Source organism: Bos grunniens, chromosome 5, assembly GCF_055505025.1.
Source record: "Bos grunniens cultivar Pamir isolate PY7600 chromosome 5, Bosgru_T2T1.0, whole genome shotgun sequence".
NCBI lineage: Eukaryota > Metazoa > Chordata > Mammalia > Artiodactyla > Bovidae > Bos > Bos grunniens.
Genome location: NC_141169.1, coordinates 4,888,108 through 4,912,597, shown reverse-complemented (window position 1 = coordinate 4,912,597; position 24,490 = coordinate 4,888,108). Strand labels below are relative to the sequence as shown.

General features: G+C 37.7%; 1 pseudogene across 1 annotated transcript; it reads left to right on the top strand.

Annotated features, from left to right (window-relative positions):
* The first annotated feature begins 4,940 nt into the window (after positions 1-4,940).
* On the top strand, positions 4,941-22,556 carry LOC147371257 (EF-hand domain-containing family member C2 pseudogene; annotated as a pseudogene). The gene is made up of 3 exons (XR_015164758.1): positions 4,941-5,078; positions 20,209-20,374; positions 20,905-22,556. The product of XR_015164758.1 is annotated as an EF-hand domain-containing family member C2 pseudogene (transcript).
* The last annotated feature ends 1,934 nt before the right edge of the window (positions 22,557-24,490 follow it).

Sequence of the window (24,490 nt, the reverse complement as noted above, 5' to 3'; positions counted from 1 at the left end):
TTCCATTGCATATTTCCATTTCACTGTGACTGCCCTTCCTTTGGAATTTGTAGAGGATATGACCTTTATGCATATTTGTTTCTCTGTTTAATGGGGAGGGAGGAGGGGGGAGGGTTCAGGATGGGGAACACATGTATACCTGTGGCGGATTCATTTTGATATTTGGCAAAACTAATACAATTATGTAAAGTTTAAAAATAAAATAAAATTAATTAAAAAATTATAAACTGCTTGTTCATGGAGCCCTTGTTTTGTATATTCTTTGTATCATTTGTAGTATTTGACAAAATGACATCTTTTGTATACAGGAATGAACATGAGAATACATAGCAAAAGCATATACCTGAGAAACACTGAAAACACACATTACTCTGCTAAAATCTTACCTTGTCTAAGCCACGGTATATCCCTTGATCACAGATTCTTCACATATAAAATAAAACATCCAGATAAGTTTTATTGTTCCAAAAATTCATTTTGTATATTTTGTGTCTTAGCATGCTCTGTTCAATAGCTCTAGAAGTTAAGGTCCCTTTACTATGAGGCTCCTTTATTAAATTTCAGGAGCAGGTATGCCTAACATAGACACATGGCCCAAATTTAATTCATGTTTCTTTTTATTTTTCTACCCATAAACAGAGGATTGACTACACATGTACCAAAATAGGGGAAAAGAGTTAATTGGAGTAGAACTACTTTCATTGTCATCTCCCTTTTTTATCTGCATTTCTCCAGTTTCTCCTGAGACTAAGAAACTCAACAGTTATAGCAGCTTAGTATCCTCCAGATCGTACTTTCCCATAATTATTTTCTGTCTCCAAGCCCCAGTTACCATTCCCTAGCTGCTTCTTTCTTCTTGTCTCTGCTTGGGGGTGAAATGACTGACAGGCATATCCAGACTCCGCCTGTCAGGATCTCAGCATCTGTCACTAATGAATCGCATCTCTCTTTCTCGCTGAGCCTGCATGCGTTTGGCCAATCTTCAGAACACCACTCCAGGAAGTCAATACCAATTAGAGCTGGCGCAGTTTGGTGCAGCCACTTTATATTAACTCACTCACCACTCATGTCAATGCATTTGGGGCTTACTTTCTTGAACAACAGAGGCTGGCAACCCACAAGCTGCTTTTTCCAAATATCCTTTTAACTAACATGCAGGCATGGGAATTAGGATCTGCCGAGCAGATGAGCCTGCATGAAACATTGGTGAGGAAATAAATGAAGCAGCTGTTGCATGAGAGTCTCCTGGGGCAACACAGGTAGTGTTTCTATTTTCTACTGTGGAGGCAATGGCATGTTTTCCCACTGTAATATCCTCTCCGTATTCCTAAAGTCTCTGTATTCTGTGTAATCTCTGTATTCCTCACGGTGTGTTTGGCATTTTTCCTGGATATGTGGTCTTTCGTGTATATCTCCCAAAAATGAGGGGTCCCGACTGAAAGGCCATCCAATTCTATGTGATTTCCACTAATCAAAGTTTAATGAATAAGCCAGTTAGATTAGTTTCACTTGTCTAAGATTAAGAACTATGACCTATAAAAAGTGTAAATTTACTTTTTGTCTCTGTCAGTTAGTGATGTATTTGTAACAGAACCCCAAAAAACCCCATGATTTAAACATGGAGCTTATTTTGCACATGGTAGTCAAGGATGTCACCCAGAAACTATCTTCAGCATGTAATTTTTGACTGCATTGTTACAAGATGGATCCCTGCCTTGTCTGCACGCCAGGTAGGAGGGGAGGGCTGATCAAGGCTTTCTTTTGGCATTCTTTCATTTGAGAAATGATGTCATATCCTGGGGCTACTCTTAACATTTCAGTGGCTAGACCTGTGTGACATACCCTCCCGAAAGCATAGAGGCTGGTGTTGCGTCATCCAATCCTTATAACAGAGACGGGCTGGAAGCAGAGATCAGAAGCTGCGTTGAGTGAAACACCCTTCAGTGTTTGCCACATCGTCACTGCCTTAGGAGCTGTTGTCATCTAGGACTCCTCTGGTAAGCTCCCACCAAAGCTCCCACACACATTTAGATGAAATATTCAGCTTTTGACTTGATGGAATTAAGCATACCAAAAGACCCATCTGTTCAAAAGTGACTTCCCCCAAAACTTCTAATTTAAATTTTCTTCTTTTGGAGTCACATACCTGGATTAAGATATTTTCCATCCAGAGGATATATGCTAGACCTTCTATGTCAGTAATAGCAACTCAAAAACCTATCACCACTCATTATCTTGTTACTACAGATAAGATTATTAAATGGGAAGGTATATCTTCCTGCAGAATAGCACAGCATGGAAGCTTTGTGATGAAGGGAGGCCTGGGTGGACCATCCGGCAGCCTGAGCAATTGGACAACGGGAATAATGACACGAACTAGAGAGGAAAACAAGTCTAACTAAGCTTTCTTTCAACTGCAGCTTCAAGCGTGTCAATGTTAATTAGGAATGAATATTAAATGATTGTTTCGTATAGAATTTTAGGAGGTTAAAACATAGCCTCTTTCTTGTCTCTATTTGAGATGAAAACAAAGCAAGAAATTGATAGATGGATGAACATTTCAATATCAACTTTTTTCATCACAATCTCTGTATTCCATGAGTAAGTTTTTGTCCAAGTACGGTTGTAACCTTTGACCCCTGACTTCCACTCCTGAACTTAAGCTATTGCTGGTACAGCTAGACAACACCAGACCACGCATACCCACACCCAGCAGCAACCCCTTTTATTACAGGCGAGAAGACTGAGGAGGAACCCAGATCTCCACTGATGATTCCTCAGAGATAAGGCAGAGAGCTAGGGAAAAGAGAGATTTAGCCATCTCAGACAATAATACCATCACTGTTAGTATTTCATCATCCTAAGTTATTTTGTAAAGGACTGTTGGCTTTTTACATCAGATCTCTGAAGAGTATGCTTTCTCCTACACAGATCTGATGAGACTGACATCTTTCTGTTCACTTCTTCTATCTGAAATCCATAGGAGCAGCATCACACAGCCATTCTGAAGCAGACCCAGAGACGGGCTACTCTGAGTATGAAGGACCAAAGTCCCACCTCCTAAACTCTCTCGTTATGTCTTAATATTCTTGAATTCTGGCTGAAGTTTAAGTTTGATATTCCAATTCTATAAGTCTGTGGTGTTTGATGTAGATCTGACCTGGATTTGTTGGTGAATCCTTGTTTTCTTTCTTCTTTTTCTTTTTTTACTCCTCTGTATCTTTTATTTTCATTTTTCAAGGTCAGAAACATTATATCACAATGTTGTCTTGATTCTGAAAAATCTTCAATATCTTGCCCCTTCATTTATTCCTCTCACAGGACAGGATTTCTCAAAGGAAGTATTTCTAGTTTTAGGAAACAGACACTGCTTTTCCATGTTTTTCAGCTTTATTAAGATATAATTGACATATAACGTCGTATAAGTTCAAGGTGTACAATAGAACGACTTCATACTGTATGTATTGCACATGTTTACCACAATAAGATTGCTTAACACAGCCTTCACCTCACATATTACCATTTTGGCATCGATGTCCTTGTGGTGAAAACATTAACATTCTATTCTCCTAGTAACTTTTGAGTGTGCAGGATTATTAACTAAAGCTGCCATGTTGTACTAGAACTTACTGATCTTAGAAAGTCTGTACCCTGACCAGCATCTCCCTAAGCTCCCCCACCTTCAGTCCCTGGCAACCACCATTTTAACTTTGTCTCTATGAGTTCAATGTTTTAGATTCCACATACACATAAGATTATATGGGATATGTCTTTCTGTATTTGACCTAATTCACTGAGCATAATGTCTTCAAGATGCATCTGTGTTGTCATAAATAGCAGATTTACTTCTTTATTATGGCTAAATAGAGATAATGCTATAGTTAATGATAATGGTAAGGACGAATTATAGGTAGATATAAATACAGGCCACATTTTCTTTTATCCTTTGAAAGACACAACTTGTTTTCAGTCTTGGCTATTGTGAATAACGCTGCAATGAACATGGGAATGCAGATATCTCTTTGAGATAGTGATTTCATTTGCTTTGGCTATATACTTAGAAACAGGATTACTGGATCATATGGTAGTTCCATTTTTAGTTTTTTGAGGAAATTGCATATTGTTTTCCATATTGTCTGTACCAGTTCACATTCCTACCAACAATGCATGAGGGTTCCCTTTTCTCCATATCCTTATGAACACTATTTATTTGCTGTCTTTTTGATAATTGCCATTTAACAGGGCTGAAGTGATACTTCATTGTGGTTTTGATTTGTGGTTTCCCTGATGATTAGTGGTATTGAGCACCTTTTTCATGTATTACTTGGCCATTTATATATCTTCTTTGAAGAAATGTCTATTTAGATCCTCTGTCAATTTTTTAATCAAATTGTTTACATTTTTGCTGTTGAGTTGTTATGAGTTTTGTTTACAGTTTGGATATTAACTCTTTATGAGACACATGGTTTGCAAAAATTTTCTCCCATTCCACAGGTTGCATTTTCATTTTGTTGATTTTTCTCCTTCGCTGTGCAAAAAACACGTTAGCTTGCTGTAGTCTCGTGTAGAATTTTGCTTTTGACGCTTTGGCTTTTGTTTATGTAGCTGCAACATTGCTGCTAAGACCAATGTCCAGGAGACTTTTACAACATTTGCTTCTAGGCAGTTTCAGGTTTAAGTTTTTAACCTATTTAGAGTTATTTTTTATGAGTGGTGTAAGATAAGGGTCCAATTTCATTCTTTTGCATGTGAATATCCAGTATTTGTAACACCACTGTTGAAGCAGATGTCTTTTCCCTGCTGAGTGTCAAATGTTAGGTGACCATGCATGTGTGGATTTAATCCTGGGCTCTTGGCTGCCTGTCAAATGTTAGGTGACCATGCATGTGTGGATTTAATCCTGGGCTCTTGGCTGCCTGTCAAATGTTAGGTGACCATGCATGTGTGGATTTAATCCTGGGCTCTTGGCTGCCTGTCAAATGTTAGGTGACCATGCATGTGTGGATTTAATCCTGGGCTCTCGATTCTGTTCCGTTGGTGTAGGTGTCGGGAAGCATACTTTGACTCTGGATCCAGTGGTACGGGGGCCTGAGGCAGTCTCAGTCCAGGGGCCCAGATGTCAGGTCACAGCACTGGGGCCCACAGCATTGATGTGCATGCTGTGAGCACTGTGAGTGGCCCCACATGGGCTGCTATGGCTGTTGGGCTCCTCAGCAGCACCTCACGATCTAGGAGCTAGGGACACAGCAGGCAGAGGTTGTGGCCAGAACTAGTGGTATGTACATACTTGGCTGCAGAGACAGCTCTGGACACCTTTGTAGTTGCAGAGGCTTGTAGCAGACAGACACGAAGTGGTGGGGTCAAAGGCAGCTGCAGGGTGCTAAGGGTCCATCTATGGATGAATGGATAAAGCGAATGTGGTATATATATATATATGCATAAATTCTGTATAATATTATTATTCTGAGCATTGTTCAGTCATTTTGGGGTAAAACAATGTCAGAATACAGAAAAATGTCATTCTAATCTTTGATATTTTAATATGTATGCTGTATGCCTTATTTATAAGAATAGAATGCTACATTGTTTGGAAGAGTGTGAACTCTGGAGCCTGACAAGTTATGATAAAATCCTTTATCTGTCATTTATTAGTAGTAGTATCACCCTGGGCAAGTGACCTCTTCCCTTGGTATTTCAGTCCTCTCTATGGTAATCAGGGTTAGTTACACTGCCTATTCAAAGTGCGTATTCATCAGATACATACAAAGTTTACAGAATAGTGACTTGTATACCAATGTGCTATGCTGAAGGGCAGCTATTTATTATTATGATTCTCATCATCATCATCATCAGTGGGTTGAAGTTTTCCTGTCCTATGTGATCCTATAGCATTTGAAGAGAACGATGCAGTACTTCTTCCCCCTGCCTTGGTGATTAAGGAAGCAAGCGCTTTTGTGAGCCCACGGAGCCGTCTCAGAGGAGAACTGCCACAGAGCATCTTCCAGATCTGTGGCATGGACTGTGTATGAACAATCGACTCATTCTTTTATGGTACTAAGATATGGAAGCTGTTCCTACTCTATCATAACTTTGCATTTCTGACTAATAGATGACCCTGTTGGCAAGTCAGTATAGCTTGTTAAAAATTGGCCATGTGCCTTGTGTGCTAAGTTGCTTCAGTCATGTCCAACTCTGCAACCCTATGGACTATAGCCCACCAGGCTTCCCTGTCCATGTGGTTCTCCAGACAAGAATACTGGAGTGAGTTACGATTTCCTACTCCAAGGGATCTTCCTGACCCAGGGATCAAACATGTGTCTCTTATATCTCCCTCACTGACAGGTGATTTCTTTGCCACTAGTGCCACCTGAGAAGCCAAAAATTGGCTACAGTCTCCACCAATTTCTAGCTATGTGGTCTTGGAAACTTACTGTAAAGAATTATTGTAAGAGTAGAGAAATAAAAACTTTGTTAATAGCTTCACACATATTTTAAAATTTGCAATTATATATATATAATCTATATATAATATAGATTAGGTGGGTTTTTATAATGGGTTAATATTATTGAGATTCTAGTTAAAACTCTTCTAGATATACTGTCTTATCTGTAGCTGGTGGAAGTTGGTGGGGCTGTAAAGTGTAATAGTAGTTTCCATAGAGCAAAATTAGACAATATTTTTTCAGAATTAAAAATAATCATACCTGGTAACCCAGCATTTCTACTTGTAGATATTTGTTCTCCACATAAACACACATGTGTGTGAGAATGCCTATATAGTACACAGATACTTGCTGAAATATTGTTTGTGATAGCAAAAGAAGGAAAAATAAACCTGACTATTTAGCAATAAGGAATTGGTTAAGTAAAGAAAAATAAATTCATACTCTGAAATGCTATCAGAAATTTTTTAAATGAGGTCATCCATAATATAAAAATACCTCTAAGATATACTGTTCAGTAAAAAGTGTAAGGTGTGGAGAAAGTTTAATGTGTTTCTATTCATATCAACAAAAGATTTACATGTACAGAATAGGGAGAATGGAAGGATGAACAAAGCTATCTCTGGGAAAAACAGTTATATTTGGGGAGAAATAGTTGAATAAAGGATCTGTTTTCCATTGTATTTCCTAAGTGTTTTTTTTTTTTCAGTTTTACAATGTAAATAATATAAAATAGATAAATGCAAAGATGATATACCAGGCATACTTTTGTCATTATACTGTTGTTGATTAGTCACTAAAGACATATCCAACTCTCTTGCGAATCCATGAACTGTAGCCTGCCAGGCTCCTCTATCCGTGGGATGTTTAGGCAAGAATACTGGAGTGGGGTGGCATTTCCTTCTCCAGGGGTTCTTCCCGACCCAAGGATCAAACCTGTGTCTCCTGTATTGGCAGGTGGTTTCTTTACCACTGAGCCACTGGGGAAACCCTCATTATACTGCTAGTAAAGGGTCATTTATGAATAAATGAATTGAGTGACATTGAAATTGGGTGTTTTTTTTTTTTAGTACACTTAAGGATATTTTATATACAGAAAAGGCAATTTAGAAAAATTATTTTAAAGACTAAATACCAAAGTTAAAATATATTTTCCCTTGTGCTTTAGTTTATTTTACAAATTTTAATTCTATTTATAAGTTTATTGGATTCTGATGATTATCTCTAAGGAGGCTTTAAATAACGAGCACTCAACTCTAAATTTAATCATGCATCCTTGAACTTTAAAAAATCTTCTATTATTATATTAGATTTCTTTCTCAAATATTTGTTGTCTATATTAAAATATCTCTTAAATGTTTAAAACATTCTTTTATGTCTAATAAATTAAACTTGTATCACTAATTTAAAAATTTAGTAAGCCTTCAACTTAAAGTCACTAATCCAAGTCAATTACTCAATTATCTATTTTTTAAAATTGTCTTTTAAAAGACTGTCACTCTAATAGCCAAATCTTTTAAAACAATATGAATGCAAGAATACTAATGATTGCATGAGGTAGAATCTTGAGTAAGGTGAGTATTGACTTTACATATGCAGAGCAGTTAAGAATTTGACTAAATTCCTATAACTAGAAAATAGCAAAATAGGATCCAGATTTGTCTAACTCCAATTTCCTTCACACTATATCACCTACTTTACCACGTGCTGGAGACTAACAAAATTTTATTAACACATGTATTTAAAAGTTCAAGCGGTAGGGCTAGCTTCTAATATAGTTGGATATGGGGGCTCAGAAGATATCTTCATTTTTGGTACTTTTTTAAATTCCTCATACTCCTTCATCTTTGTTTTTGTGTGTGTGTGTTAGCTCCATTTTTAGCTGCAGAAACAAGCCTTATATTTACCTACCATCTGATCAAATGCTGGTATTTCATTTTTCTGAAATTCTCCAGCAAAGGCCTCATCACCTTCTATTTCTCTGTTTTCACAATATTCACATTCCTGAAATATAATAACTAGCCAGGGAAGTAAGATACACTGATTCATTTTGATAAATCAAGATCAAATTTTGGTCTATGAGGTTCTATTTTACCAACTCATGTGGATCGAGAGTGGCGAACAAGTGTATCTACATTAGAAATACTGGGGCTGTAGAGGCACAGGTGAGGAGGAAATCTGTGAATGTAAAAGACAATTCTGAGGTGAATCCTTCCCTCTCTGCATATACTATGCTTGTTATTTGAAGACTTTTATAATACTAGAATCATCCAGTAAAATTGAAATATCTGCTTTCAACTTAATTACCCAATACATTTAGTGTGACCTAGGGGGAGTAGGAGACAATGGCCTATTTTTTGGCAACACAAGCTTTCCAGAGTAAATGGCAGTGAGTTGGCAGATAGCTGGTATGAAGAGAGATAGGACAAAGGATATAATAAAAAGTGAGATTTCCCTTAGCAGGCATCAGAGCCCCAGTTAAGCTGGCAGGTATTGGGCTGCCAGGTTCAAGGACAGGAGACTTAGATACTACTAAGAGGAAGTTGCTACACCTGTGTAAGAGAAATTGGACCATGTGACACGCTGTTAAGATAGACAGTAAGGGCAGGGTTCTGAGTACCAGAATTCTGTGAGGCAATGACTAAGACTTGGCTGGACACCAGTATAGGAGTCATAGCTAGAGTAGAGATGGCAGATTTCATAACAAGCAAGAACTTTTGCTTTTCATTTTGCCCAAGGTCAGAATTATTTCTGATAAAAAGGCTCCTGGAAAGTGGCCTTAGACTTGGAGAAATGCATTTGGGGTGGTGGCACCTGAAAGCTTCCAATCAAGGTACCACATGTCCTCAGGACCCTTTTTCAGATTCCTTCTTCTAGAGCACAGCTTCCCTTCCTTTGCCCAAAACACCATCGTGTATTCCACTTTTTGTCCTGAGGACTTTTTCCAGCTTAACTGAGATACAATTAGCAGAAAAATATCGTATAAATGTAAGATGTATGATATGATAACTGATATATTGTGAAATGATCACCAGCTACTCAGGGTAGCCGAGCCATCTGTCACCTGACACAGTTACAATTTTTACATGGTGAGAATATTAAAGATTTACCCTCTTAGCAAATGTCAAGTATCCAACGCAAAGTTGTATTTAATGACAGCTACCATGCTGTCCATTAAAGCCTCAGAGCTCAATCATCATATAATAGAAAGTTTGTACTTTTGACCAACATCTCCATATTTCTCTCACCTCTAGCCCCCTCTGGCAACCACTAATCTACTCTTTGTTTCTGTGATTTTGGCTTTTTTAGGTTACACTTGTAAGGGAGCTCATACAGTATTTGTCTTGCTTTGTCTGACTTATTTCACTTAAATCTAATGCCCTAAAGAAGATTCATCCATGCTGTCACAAATAGCAAGATTTCCTGCCTTTTGTGATTGAATACTATTCCATTAGATATGTAATTCATAAATATTGTTTCACAGATATTTATTTATAGATAGTAAGCTTATCTTCATTTAAATAATGCACTACTTACATATACATATATGATGTGCATGCTAAAGAAAATGGACCTGAGATGTACATTAGCATCTGGTAAGGGAGTTTATGTGCTAGCAACTTCACTGGAAAACTAGATTATACATGTTATTTTAGATGGGACTTTTTGATTGTGATCTATGGTATAAAAAAAGTCTCTCTAGGTGTCTTCATTATAAAAATGTCTCTTCAAGTCCTTTGCCTGTCCTAAGAATTTAAATAATCAATTGAATATATAGGTTTGTGTTAATGAGTTTTTGTGTAAACTACCCTTGTTAAGGATTAGTTTAAGCAACCATAAATCAATGAAATTATATTGATGTTAAATAGTTAATTGTCAAACTATTAGAAATGTTGATATATAACCTAAATACTAGAAAATCCTTGGTCATACACAAATTAGTTTAAAAAGTAATTTAGATACCTATCCATTACTGAAGATAATGAAGCTAACTCTATTATTTTATTTTTTAAATATTGCTCAAATTTTCAGAAGGAGCCTGGAGCATCTCATCATGGCAGGAAGTGATGAAGAAATAATGCAAGGGGGGAAAAAAAACCCACAATGATACTCATGGGATATATCAAAGAGTCACAGGAATCAGTTTTATAGAGCTCCTGATAGCAAACTTGGAATAATTCAAACAAAGAATACAGACATAAGACAAAAATGCAACTAGGTATATTGAAAAGTATTAGACTTCTAATTTGACAGTGCAGTTATGGTCTTAATCTGCTACTTCATAAAGCATAACTACTTCTTTACCTCTCAAAGACTTTCATACATGATTCACATTAGAAGTGGCCTCTTTGCCATTGCACTAGTTTGCATAAAACAGGTCCTTTCCTCTAAACACTCCTAGCCTCTTGTCCTGCTCTTACTTCTTGTGGCAGTGTTTCTTTGGTAGGTAATAGTCTTTAATTTATGATTCTTGATTGAATGGGGATAACCATGAACAGTATGAAAAGGCAAAATGATAGGATACTGAAAGGGGAACTCCCCAGGTCGGTAGGTGCCCAATATGCTACTGGAGATCAGTGGAGAAATAACTCCAGAAAGAATGAAGGCAAGGAGCCAAAGCAAAAACAATACCCAGTTGTGGATGTGACTGGTGATAGAAGCAAGGTCCGATGCTGTAAAGAGCAATATTGCATAGGAACCTGAAATGTCAGGTCCGTGAATCAAGGCAAATTGGAAGTGGTCAAACAGGAGATGGCAAGAGTGAACAATGACATTCTAGAAATCAGCAAACTAAAATGGACTGGAATGGGTGAATTTAACTCAGATGACCATTATATCTACTACTGCAGGCAGGAATCCCTTAGAAGAAATCGAGTAGCCATCATGGTGAACAAAAGAGTCCAAAATGCAGTACTTGGATGCAATCTCAAAAACGACAGAATGATCTCTGTTCATTTCCAAGGCAAACCATTCAGTATCACAGTAATCCAAGTCTATGCCCCAACCAGTAACGCTGAAGAAGCTGAGTTGAACGGTCTGTGAAGACCGCCAAGACCTTTTAGAACTAACACCCAAAAAAGATGTCCTTTTCATTATAGGGGACTGGAATGCAAAAGTCAGAAGTCAAGAAACACCTGGCTGCTGCTGCTAAGTCGCTTCAGTCGTGTCCGACTCTGTGCGACCCCATAGACGGCAGCCCACCAGGCTCCCCCATCCCTGGGATTCTCCAGGCAAAAACACTGGAGTGCGTTGCCATTTCCTTCTCCAATGCAGGAAAGTGAAAAGTGAAAGTGAAGTCGCTCAGTCGTGTCCGACTCTTCACGACCCCATGGACTGCAGCCTACCAGGCTCCTCCATCCATGGGATTTTCCAGGCAAGAGTACTGGAGTGGGGTGCCATTGCCTTCTCCGAGAAACACCTGGAGTAACAGGCAAATTTGGCCATGGAGTACAGAATGAAGCAGGGCAAAGACTAATAGAGTTTTGCCAAGAGAACGCACTGGTCATGGCAAACACCCTCTTCCAACAACACAAGAGAAGACTCTACACATGGACATCACCAGATGGTCAACACCTAAATCAGATTGATTATATTCTTTGCAGCAAAAGATGGAGAAGCTCTATACAATCAACAAAAACAAGACCTGGATCTGACCGTGGCTCAGATCATGAACTCCTTATTGCCAAATTCAGACTTAAATTGAAGAAAGTGGGAAAAACCACTAGACCATTCAGGTATGACCTAAATCAAATCCATTATGTTTATACAGTGGAAGTGACAAATAGATTTAAGGGACTAGATATGATAGACAGAGTGCCTGATGAACTATGGATGGAGGTTCGTGACATTGTACAGGAGACAGGGATCAAGATCATCCCCATGGAAAAGAAATGCAAAAAATCAAAATGGCTGTCTGGGGAGGCCTTGCAAATAGCTGTGAAAGAAGAGAAATGAAAAGCAAAGGAGAAAAGGAAAGATAAAAGCATCTGAATGCAGAGATCCAAAGAATAGCAAGAAGAGATAAGAAAGCCTTCCTCAGTGATCAGTGCAAAGAAATAGGGGAAAACAACAGAATGGGAAAGACTAGAGATCTCTTCAAGAAAATTAGACATACCAAGGGAACATTTCATGCAAAGATGGGCTTGATAAAGGACAGAAATGGTATGGACCTAACAGAAGCAGAAGATATTAAGAAGAGGTGGCAAGAATACACAGAAGAACTGTACAAAAAAGATCTTCATGACCCAGATAATCACGATGGTATGATCACTGACCTAGAGCCAGACATCCTGGAATGTGAAGTCAAGTGGGCCTTAGGAAGCATCACTACGAACAAAGCTAGTGGAGGTGATGGAATTCCAGTTGAGCTATTTCAAACCTTGAAAGATGATGCTGTGAAAGTGCTGCACTCAGTATGCCAGCAAATTTAGAAAATTCAGCAGTGGCCACAGGACTAGAAAAGGTTAGTTTTCATTCCAATTTCAAAGAAAGGCAATGCCAAAGAATGCTCAAACTACCGCACAATTGCACTCATCTCACATGCTAGTAAAGTAATGCTCAAAATTCTCCAAGCCAGGCTTCAGCAGTATGTGAACCGTGAACTTCCAGATGTTCAAGCTGGTTTTAGAAAAGGCAGAGGAACCAGAGATCAAATTGACAACATCTGCTGGATCATTGAAAAAGCAAGAGAGTTCCAGAAAAACATCTATTTCTGCTTTATTGACTATGCCAAAGCCTTTGACTGTGTGGATCACAATAAACTGTGGAAAATTCTGAAAGAGATGGGAATACCAGACCACCTGACCTGCCTCATGAGAAACCTATATGCAGGTCAGGAAGCAACAGTTAGAACTGGACATGGAGCAACAGACTGGTTCCAAATAGGAAAAGGAGTATGTCAAGGCTGTATATTGTGACCCTATTTATTTAACTTATATGCAGAGTACATCATGAGAAACGCTGGGCTGGAAGAAGCACAAGCTGGAATCAAGATTGCCGGGAGAAATATCAATAACGTCAGATATGCAGATGACACCACCATTATGGCAGAAAGTGAAGAGGAACTCAAAAGCCTCTTGATGAAATTGAAAGAGGTGAGTGAAAAAGTTGGCTTAAAGCTCAACATTTAGAAATTGAAGATCATGGCATCTGGTCCCATCACTTCACAGGAAATAGATGGGGAAACAGTGGAAACAGTGTCAGACTTTATTTTTTTGGGCTCCAAAATCACTGCAGATGGTGACTGCAGCCTTGAAATTAAAATACGCATACTCCTTGGAAGGAAAGTTATGACCAACCTAGATAGTGTATTGAAAAGCAGAGATATTACTTTGCCAACAAAGTCTAGTCAAGTCAAGTCTAGTCAAGACTCTGGTTTTTTCTGTTGTCATGTATGGATGTGAGAGTTGGACTGTGGAGAAAGCTGAGTGCCAAAGAGTTGATGCTTTTGAACTGTGGTGTTGGAGAAGACTCTTGAGAGTCCCTTGGACTGCAAGGTGGTCCAACCAGTCCATCCTAAAGGAGATCAGTCCTGGGTGTTCATTGGAAGGACTGATGCTGAAGCTGAAACTCCAATACTTTGGCCACCTCATGTGAAGAGTTGACTCATTGGAAAAGACTCTGATTCTGGTAGGGATTGGGGGCAGGAGGAGAAGGGGACGGCAGAGGTTGAGATGGCCAGATGGCATCACTGACTCGATGGACATGAGTTTGAGTGAACTCCGGGAGTTGGTGATGGACAAGGAGGCCTGGCGTGCTGCGATTCATGGGGTCGCAAAGAGTCAGACACGACTGAGTGACTGAACTGAACTGAACCTAAAAATGGTTATCAATAGAAGGCATTTGTTATGCTATCCTTTGCTTTCTACTCTGGACCAATGTGAAACAGTTGAACAACAACTGAAGCATTTGCTGTTTGGACAACATGTTCTCTTGGGATTCAGTATTTATCTATCTTCTCTGTTGTTTTTCAGTGGCTACGTCATGTCCAGCTCTTTGTAACCCCATGGCCTGCAGCTTGTCAGGATTCCCTGTCCTTCACTATCTCTTAGATTTGCTCAGATTCATGTCCTTTGAGTCCGTGACTTTGCTTAAAGACTCACCAGCATGCTATATGTACTTCAGGTTCTACCTTCTTATTCCTGAGAAAATAAGTTCTTTCAATTTTGTAAACTCTCTGGAAGAGATGTATTGTCTGATTTGATTCTTCTACAACCAGCCAGGAAGTGAATAGTATCATTCGGGTTTCACAATATGTCCTGCATACTAGTTTCTAATCAAACATACACGAGATGCTTTGATATACCTTCTGCTTTTGACTTATTGCTCAATTGGTTTCTAACTTAGATGGGAAAGGGAAGTGTTATTTGCTGAGACTCTTAAATCAACCTCAGCATTTAATAACCCCCCCCCCAAAAAATCATTTATGCTCTGATAACTTGAAAATAACAAATCATCATATAAATTTAACTTGTTTTCATAGTAAAATGGAAGCTTTTGAAACTAACAGCCATAAGTATTCCACACCTATGTAAAATTATTGAATTGTTACAATTTCTGATACTATCCAAAATAAAAAGGAAATTCTCAACTTGTTTAAAGTTTGGAGTAGTCTTGCTTAGCTTTATTGAGTGGACTCTTACACATTCTTAATTGCCAATTATTTCCCTCTCTTTTTGCCTTGTACACATTCAATATATAACTATGCTTTTAATTAACTTCTGCTCAGTAAATAGGTATTCAGATGCACATTTTGTGCTTCAGAACCACAATTAAAGCTGTAGGGTTAGTTTTTGCAGCGTTATTCTAATTAAAATACTTTTAGCTGTATTTGGTATGCATTAAAATGTCAAATAATTGACAGCCCATAAGTGAAAAATTGATCCAATTATCAAACCAGCTAGAACTTTTTTCTTCTTTCAACTGAAAAGATTCATTATGGCCATTAGAATTACAGATGTTTATATGTTTGCTTTAAGTAATTGGAATTCATTTAACTTTGCCATGCCGTTGGTGTTGTTTCTGCTCTTCATCGGGATAGACAATTCCTCAGCCTTTGAAGTGCACATTTAGAAAAAGCCTCCCAATTCCCTCTTCACACGGAGGGGATAATCATCCTTTCATTGGAGTTTGGGGAATAGATTTTTCTTTTCGTGTCTCCAGATGGTCCTTTTGATAATGAATCAAAGTAACACAGTTTATCCTAAGATATAGCCTCTCTACAACATCTTATTTTTTAAATTAATAATATAAATCTTTAACAAATTACTTAATTTAAGGCATGCAAATGGAATAACACAAAAGAAAGTATAATAAATGTTAACTTCTCATTGCAGCTATCTGGGTAATCTCTGCTGCAAAGTAATAAAAATATTTAATCCTCTCAATAAAAGTCAGCCCCAAACCCTCTAAAATATCAATTCTATATAGGCATGAAAAGTGTTTAATTTAGAATGATTACTAATAAAACAGAAAAGGAAAAGATGGGGAGGTTTAATATTTACTCAATTAATTATATTAAGTTATTGGATTAGTACTGTGGGAAAGCAATACATATTATTTATCAAGAATCTTCATCAATAAATATTAGCCAACTAGGAAAAAATACAGTCACTTTAGAATATAAATTGTAGGTATTAAATTTAATTGGTACCTGGATCTAATAGCTATGACCAAAATAAGTAACATACTGATTTATTTGTTATGGATGCCATAGATATGTAATTCCACTGACGGCACTTTAAGTAGTGTTAATAGATATATCTAAAGCCTAAACAAGATTTTCCTTACCCAAAACTTCATAATAACATTTGCCTCTTTAAGGTAAATGCCAAGTTCTCAGCTTAGGACTCAGTATCTCTCATCACTAGGCCGTGGTACCTCCACTCATTTCACCGCCTTCCTGAGGATCCTGATCTAGGCCACCCAGTAATATCCAGCACATCATGACCAGCCTCATTTCCTTTCTGTTTCCTCTCCTATCTTATTCCCCAGTAATCTTCACCTGTCTATCCCGAAGTTCCAAGACCAGGCTAAAACTTACTTTTACAAAGACCATATCTCTTTGAACCTATCCCAGAAATAATTTTTTTTTCTAATTCTAAATTATACAGTAGTCTTACAATATGGGCTTCAGTATAAGAAATGTGTTTAGGAACTTCCTTGTGGCTAAGAATCTGCGCTCCCAATGCAAGGGACCTGGGTTCAATCCCTCATCAGGGAAGTGGATTCCACATGCCTCAACTAAGGACCCTGCACGCTGCGACCACAAAGATCTGTAGTGCGGCAACTAAGACTTGGTACAGTCAAAATAGAAGAAGAGAGAGAGAGAGAAGAAATGTCTTTAGAGTCAGTTCTCACTTCATGGCACTTGCATTCTGTGAAGTCACTGCAAACACTGAATCATTGCTTCTTGGTGAATGAAGGTGAGTGAAGAGCACCTCAGGAAACCCCTAGCCATAACATTTTTCTTAACTGAGCAACAGATAATTTTGCTTTATATGTGCTTCTACTTTAGGACACCTTATCTAAAACATTGATTCATTAATGTTGAACTCCTGGAAGACAACATGATACCTCATGAATGAATGAAACTTAACTAACATACCTATTTCTCATAAGACATAGTGCAGCCTCCTAGCAGCCAGAAACACTGGACAGAACTGCAGCACTGGGCTTTGGGGTCATTTTAAATGGAAAAATTGCCAAGAAAAAGAAAAAAAAAGAAATGTGGAAAATGTGGCACTAAATAGAGCATGAAAAGAACACATTTTACAGTATGAAAGATGAAACAAGATGTCAGAGAGAAACCTTATTTGACCTCAGCTGAGAACATGTTCATGAGGCAAATAAATCACTTTTTTTGCTACGTTGAGCATGCACATGTCCATGAATGGAATGACTGTGAAAGCTCTGCTGCTGCTGCTGCTGCTGCTAAGTCGCTTCAGTCGTATCTGACTCTGTGTGACCCCATAGACGGCAGCCCTCCAGGCTCCCCGTCCCTGGGATTCTCCAGGTAAGAACCCTGGAGTGGGTTGCCATTTCCTTCTCCAATGCATGAAAGTGAAGTCGCTCAGTCATGTCTGACTCTTCGCGACTCCATTGACTACAGCCTACCAGGCTCCCCCATCCATGGGATTTTCCAGGCAAGAGTACTGGAGTGGGGTGCCATTGCCTTCTGTAGCGAAAGCCCTAGAATATTGATTTTTGGGTCACAAATAAATTTAAGATGCGAACTCATGACAATGGAATCACAGAATTCATAAATAATGAGGATCAACTACATACTACTTACATGCTTTTACCATCTTGTCTTATCTTCATAATTACATCCTCCCCCCAGTATTGATGAATCCATTATAATACCTTTAATAATACTTGTTGAAGGTGAAAATAAATGTTACTTGATACAAATTGTATCATAAATGTGGCTACTGCTATGCACTTAACTATGTAATCTCTGGCCTTACCTGGAAACATGTATTTAAAGGTCTCTGAGCAATTTTTTTTAAAGAACTTTAAAATGTAAATATGAAGGAATACACTTAATTATATAAAGTGATAGCTTTATAGGCAAATATAATGACAGAGCTCTATTTCAGTCTTGATAACACACTTCTAAAATAGCTCTTAGAACAGAGGCTGCAATAGCAATAAGGAGACTATTGAAAAGCTCTACTTTTGAGATGATGTGGGAGGTTGGATTAGGGCAGGTGCAATACAAAAGAGGGCCATTTGAAAATTGTATTTTTTAAAATTTGATTTTAAGCTTTTTCATAAGACACTGTCTTCAGATGTCAATTGCAAATAAAAATAATTTCTATTCCAGTCTATGCATATCATATGATAGAACTTAAAAAGGAAGTAGAAGAAAAGATTATTATGTGAATATAGTAAAATAGGATGAACCAAGACAACCCAAGATGATAATTGCGAAGTTGACGTTTATTACTAGTGAAAAACCAGGATAATATTTAACAGATTTAATTCCCATTTTAAAAATTCAGAAGACTGAGGTTTCCTTAAAGGAACATGAATCACATTCAAAATGTTTTTTAAGCATTTTACTGAATTTCTTAAATTTCTGCTTATAAGTATGTCCTTAGGTAGTATAAATGGAACTAGCAGATGTTAGTAAAAATGACTATGACTTACCAAATTTCTCATACAGAAAAACCACTGAGTTCCCAGGTCCATAATAATTGCTTATTTCTGTGAAAAAAGATTCTGAATCACACGTGCATCATCCTCCCAACTCTCTCTGAGCTAAAATGATCCTTTGTAGACACTAAAAGTTCAAGAGGCTGACAAATTGAAAAAAGGAATGATTTTTTGCTTTAATTTTCCCATGATTTGTGGGATTTTGGTTTTGTTTGTGTATAAACCAATGGACAAATTTAATGAGACTGCTCTCTATGTCTGCATCTTCATTGCTGCCCTGCAAATAGGTTCATTGGTACCATCTTTCTATATTATTTTAAGAATTTAATATATAGTACAATGTAAGGACCCTAGTAGACTGTTCCCTGACTTCCCAGTTGATAGTTGATGTTAGCTGGTTTATTTTATAACAGGTATAAAAATGAAGCTGATCACTCTTCAATTGCTCCTCTCTCCACTGGGAGGAGCCGTTGCCCTTCAGGAAGGGAAAGTGGCGTTACAGAGAAAATTGTCACTTTCATCTGGTATCTGGTCTTTGTGGCTCTGGATCAAATTTTACTCTAGGAAACATGGGTGTTTCATTAGTGCCTATATTATTTATAATTCTGTTCATAATAAACAACTCCACAAAGCTGTGGAGTTGCTTTTTCAGTGGAGGATGCCTAACACAGTACATGTACAGTTTAACGGCTTCAGAAATAAAAAAGCTACATTGATTTAGGTGGGTTTGGCTTTGTTTTTTGTTTACTTATTTATTTTTTTTGATAACAGAGTAAAATGTATACTGGAAAACAATAGAAAAAATTGATCTTTAAGCTATATGTAACTTTCTCAGATTTCAGATACTTCTTCACATTTATAAATATTGAAGCAGTAAAGATACATTGAATATATTCTCCTCTAGAAGAAATTTGTTTTAAAAAGACCTTTAAATATTTGCTTGGTAACAAGGATTTAACTGAGAAAAAAAAGGATTATTTGAGAATCAATCATATACTTAATGAGTGTGCAAAATCTGAAAATACTGAATCTAGTTTGAAGTACTGAAATACCATACAATTAGAAATTTTGCCATCTCCAGAAGACAAGGTAATAGAGTATTTGATGAAGAATTCAATGGGAAGTAATATAAAAATTACAGTTCTGGTTCCTAGACTGGCAAGTAAGGATCTTGGAAACCATCACGCCCATCCTCACAAAAAAAGAAGCCTGATCAAAATGAAAGTCTACAGTTTCTCTTAGATCTAGAGAACTGAAGTCATAGGCACACAGCTGTCTTAAATTATAGTGACTTATAAATTAAATCGAGTGACTACCTAAACAAAAGCCGTGGGGCATAAACCACTTCTAGAGCCAGTACTGGGGTAATGAAACAAGCTATAATTGACAATTTGCTAGAGGCTCAGGGCAGGTAAGTGTGAGACTTAAAAACGCGGAGAGGTAATCCAATCTTAAAATGTGCTGCCACAGTCTCATGAATTTTATCTCCAGATATCTTACCGGGTTCTCACGGTGAAAAATTCTCACAGAGAATGTTCTCATTCTTCTGGAATAGGAGGGAAATGTTGCTATTTTGAGATAGATTCATAACATTATATTTTCTTAGCAAAGTCTTAATCAGCACAGGCTCATTAGACGACCTAATGGTAGGAACACTCGCTCTCTCCACACAGCAAACCAGCATATCAACAAGGGTTCGATTATAGGGGAAAGAGCCACCACACACCTCAGGCCTATGTTAGAAGTATCTAAAGAAGTCCAAAAAGGCAAAAGTAAGGGCGCCAGAGGAAACTATCCTCTGACACTACAGTCACAGAGAAAATAAAACACAGCCTCTTAGCCAGATAAACATAAAATCTCATATTAAGGGCTTGTTTACTTCAGTTCCTTTTACCCCAGTATATCATAACCAGCTTTCAAAAAATGTTTACAAAGCATGTTAGAAGACAAAAAACAAAGGAGCACTTTCCTTCCCCACACATTGATGGTGGTTCCTATGGATAGGTCAGTATCTTTGTAAAACTCTTGGTCTAATTTTCCTAGCTTATATTTATCCAACAGGAAGCCATACACTCGGGTCTCTGAGTAGCCACCATACACATTGAGAACTGTCCGGTCTGTTAACTGGCCTGGTTGATAGACTCCAGGGGGGCCATACTTAGGTAGCTTTCTCCTCTGGAGAAACAATGACATAGCATCTCTTCCTGAGTTATGTGGCAAGACTTCTTTGATCTCGATGGTATCATCAGACAGAAAGTAATGCAGGATAAGTTCTCTACGATCCCCAAACACTGAGACTGAGTGCTCCTTTGTGACTGTAATGATTTCACAAAAACTTATTATAGGACTAAATATGGAATTGAGAACTTTACCTCGATTCCATGTAAGGCCCCATCTCCTCCAAAAATAGAAAGGAAATTTCCACCTTATACCGGCTTCGGTTCTGAAGAGGATTCTCTTCGCTCCTGCATAGGCCTTATGCCCATACCTCATCAGAGGAACTTCAAGAAGTTCATTGAATTTGACAGCTATGGCAACATAAGCAATACACTCCGGTTTTTTGCAAAACTAATCACATAAATGTGCTGATGTGGAAAGGATGTTTGTTATTTCATATTTTCTCAGTGATGACACAATTTCAGTGTTTGAACCCATAGAGAGGAATTCAGGGTATACTGGAGGGATGTTCTTAAAAAGAGTTCGTGTTAAGAAGCCTGGACAAGAAGTCTTTAAAAGTGAATTCTCGGAATATATCAAGGCTGAGGAGCTGTATGTTGGAGCCAAAGTGAATGTGAATGGCTACCTCTTTTTTTTTGGTCAATGCTGATGAGTATACCTTGAACTACATGGAGAGGAATTCAGATAAGTTTCCCCTGAGCAACATTGAATTTGTCACACAAAAGTTAAAAGAAGAAGAATGCAAATCCAGAGAGCTCAAGCAGGTGTTTACAGCTGCTGATTGTATGCACACAAAGATGGTGGATTTTAATACATTCAGAGAAATAATGATGAATCTAACTGTCGGGAAACTCACAGACCAAGAAGTTATAACCATTGCACGTCGTTACCGGGTACCTGAGGACCCCTGTCCACATAGGAATGTCCTAGTTGCACAGGCCCATGAACAACTCAAGAAAAATGCTTTTGAGAATTTTGAAAGACTCATTGCTATGTGTGCATACGAAGATCGGGAAAAGAAAAAAGTGTTACCCAGCAAAGACATCAAAAGGCTGTGCAAGTCCTCCAGATTACCTTTGAATGAAGATCTTCTAGGATCCTTACTGTCCGGGTTTGAAGACAGTGAAAAACAAATAAATTATGAGTCATTTTTCTGTGCCCTGAACTGGAGAGTGAATCCAGTGCCTGAATTGGAAGTGGCATCGTACATTAAAGAGAGATGTGAAGATGAGTGGCTTGGGATGCCATCACCTATTCCTGTGAAATACATTTACTATTTAAACCTTTTAAAGGATGTGTTTGGCGTAGATGAGTAGTAACCATGCAGTTTTGGTTAACTTTCTTTGATTTTCTAATTTCTTGCTTTAATTTTTGCCAAGTTTATTTCAGTAGATATAATTCCATTAAACAAAAGAGACAAGGTTCATATTGAATTAAAATCCATATTCCAAAATTAATCTCCTTTTGTCATTTCAGGTTTTCAGAACCTCATATTGCTGATGTACCTGCACTATTAAAAATGCCATTTAAAGAAAAAAAAAAAAGAAGACAAAAAACACACAATTTGCTAGAGACTCAGGGCAGGTAAGTGTGACATTAAATTAAAAAAGAAGTTTGAAGAGACAGATGAAGCATTAGAACCAGATTTAGATATGGCAGAAGTATCCAGCAGGAGCAGACTCATAATTACTAGAAGAGGAATTTCAAACAACTATGATTAGTCTGCTAATAGTTGTAATGGAAAAGGTGGATGGCATATAAAAATGGATGGGTAATGTGAACAGAGAAATGAAAATGCTAAATATGGATCAAAAGTAATGCTAGAAATAAAAAATACTGTGAAAGAAATGAAGAATATCTTTGATGAACTTCCTAAAAGATTGACACAGTTGAGAAAGGAATCAGTGAATGAAGAAATGTCAACAGGACTGTCTAAAATTGAAATGCAAACATTAAAAAAAAGGTGAAAAATATGGAACAGAGTATTGAAGAACTGTGGGACAATTACAAAAGATAGAACATTAAAAAGGAAGAAAGATCTAAAATCATTAATATAAACTTCCATCTATAAAGAAGAGGTCACAAAGGAATCTTTCTCAGCAAAACAAAATGCACTAATAACCCAGAATATACATTTAGAAGTTTTGAATTTTAGTTCTTAGTTAATGCTGCTGCTGCTAAGTCGCTTCAGTTGTGTTCGACTCTGTGCGACCCCATAGATGGCAGCCCACCAGGCTCTCCCGTCCCTGGGATTCTCCAGGCAAGAACACTGGAGTGGGTTGCCATTTCCTTCTCCAATGCATGAAAGTGAAAAGTGAAAGGGAAGTTGGTCAGTCGTGTCTGACTCTTAGAGACCCCATGGACTGTAGCCCACCAGGCCCCTCCATCCATGGGATTTTCCAGGCAAGAGTACTGGAGTGGGGTGCCATTGCCTGCTCCCGTTCTTAGTTAATACCCTGGGCTTAATAATCTTGTGCATATATTATTGAACACTTTTGATTAAAGTATACATTTATATTTAAGGTTTATAATGTATAGTGCAACCAGGGATTCAAGAAGTAACACTTATATTACATAAAGATGCTGATTTCTTTGCACTCATGTTAAAACAAAACACTTATTCTTTTATCAGTTGTCAATAAACACTATTATAAAATTTTATTTTTCTGCAGAATAAGCAATCTAATTATAAACCACATATATATGGACAGTACCAATTTAAGCTTCTAGAATAATATTTAAAATCTAATTCATTGTCACTCAAATGTAGTTCACAGACTAGACCAGCAGCGTTAGTGTCATTTAGGAACTAGAGAGAATGCAAATGCAGGTACTCCATCCCATATCTGTGCAACCAGAGTCTCTGGAGGAAAAGTCAGAATCTGTGTTTTACTTTGTTTTCATGTTCATTCCGGAGAAGGCAATGGCACCCCACTCCAGTACTCTTGCCTGGAAAATCCCATGGACGGAGGAGCCTGGTGCGCTGCAGTCCATGGGGTTGCGAAGAGTTGGACACGACTGAACGACTTCACTTTCACTTTTCACTTTCATGCATTGGAGAAGGAAATGGCAACCCACTCCCGTGTTCTTGCCTGGAGAATCCCAGGGACGGGGGAGCCTGGTGGGCTGCCGTCTATGGGGTCACACAGGGTCGGACACAACTGAAGCGACTTAGCAGCAGCAGCAGCATGTTCATTCATTTTGAGAAGCATCCATTTGCACTTTGTACCTCAAGCAGTCTTACACTTAAAAACTTAATATGAAATTTTCAAGCCTTTTCTCTTTTGTCTTAAAGAATCTAGTGTCATACAATAAATATCTGGTCTGAATGATTTTCATTCCCTTCTCAGTCTTTGTTTTACCCCCATACACTGATACATGTAACTTCACTTCTTTTTGTATGTTAAACATTTAGCTTAGGTGTTCAAGTGTATTTTTCACTATATGTCTGGAAATCTGTCAATATTTTCATCTATGTTTTAATTTCTTAGTTTTCTTCAATTGTGCCTTTGCTTATAATCATTTTAAATGTTTGGGTTTCTGTGTAAGTGATATCTAATGTGCTTAGATTCTTACGCTTTATTTTACATATGTTCTTTTCTTCCAAATGATGGGTTACATTTGTATTTAGCACCATCTAATATTTTAATGAATTTTTCTTTATTATATCACATGTAAATTTTACATATGGCTTTCAATTTGGAGTTTTC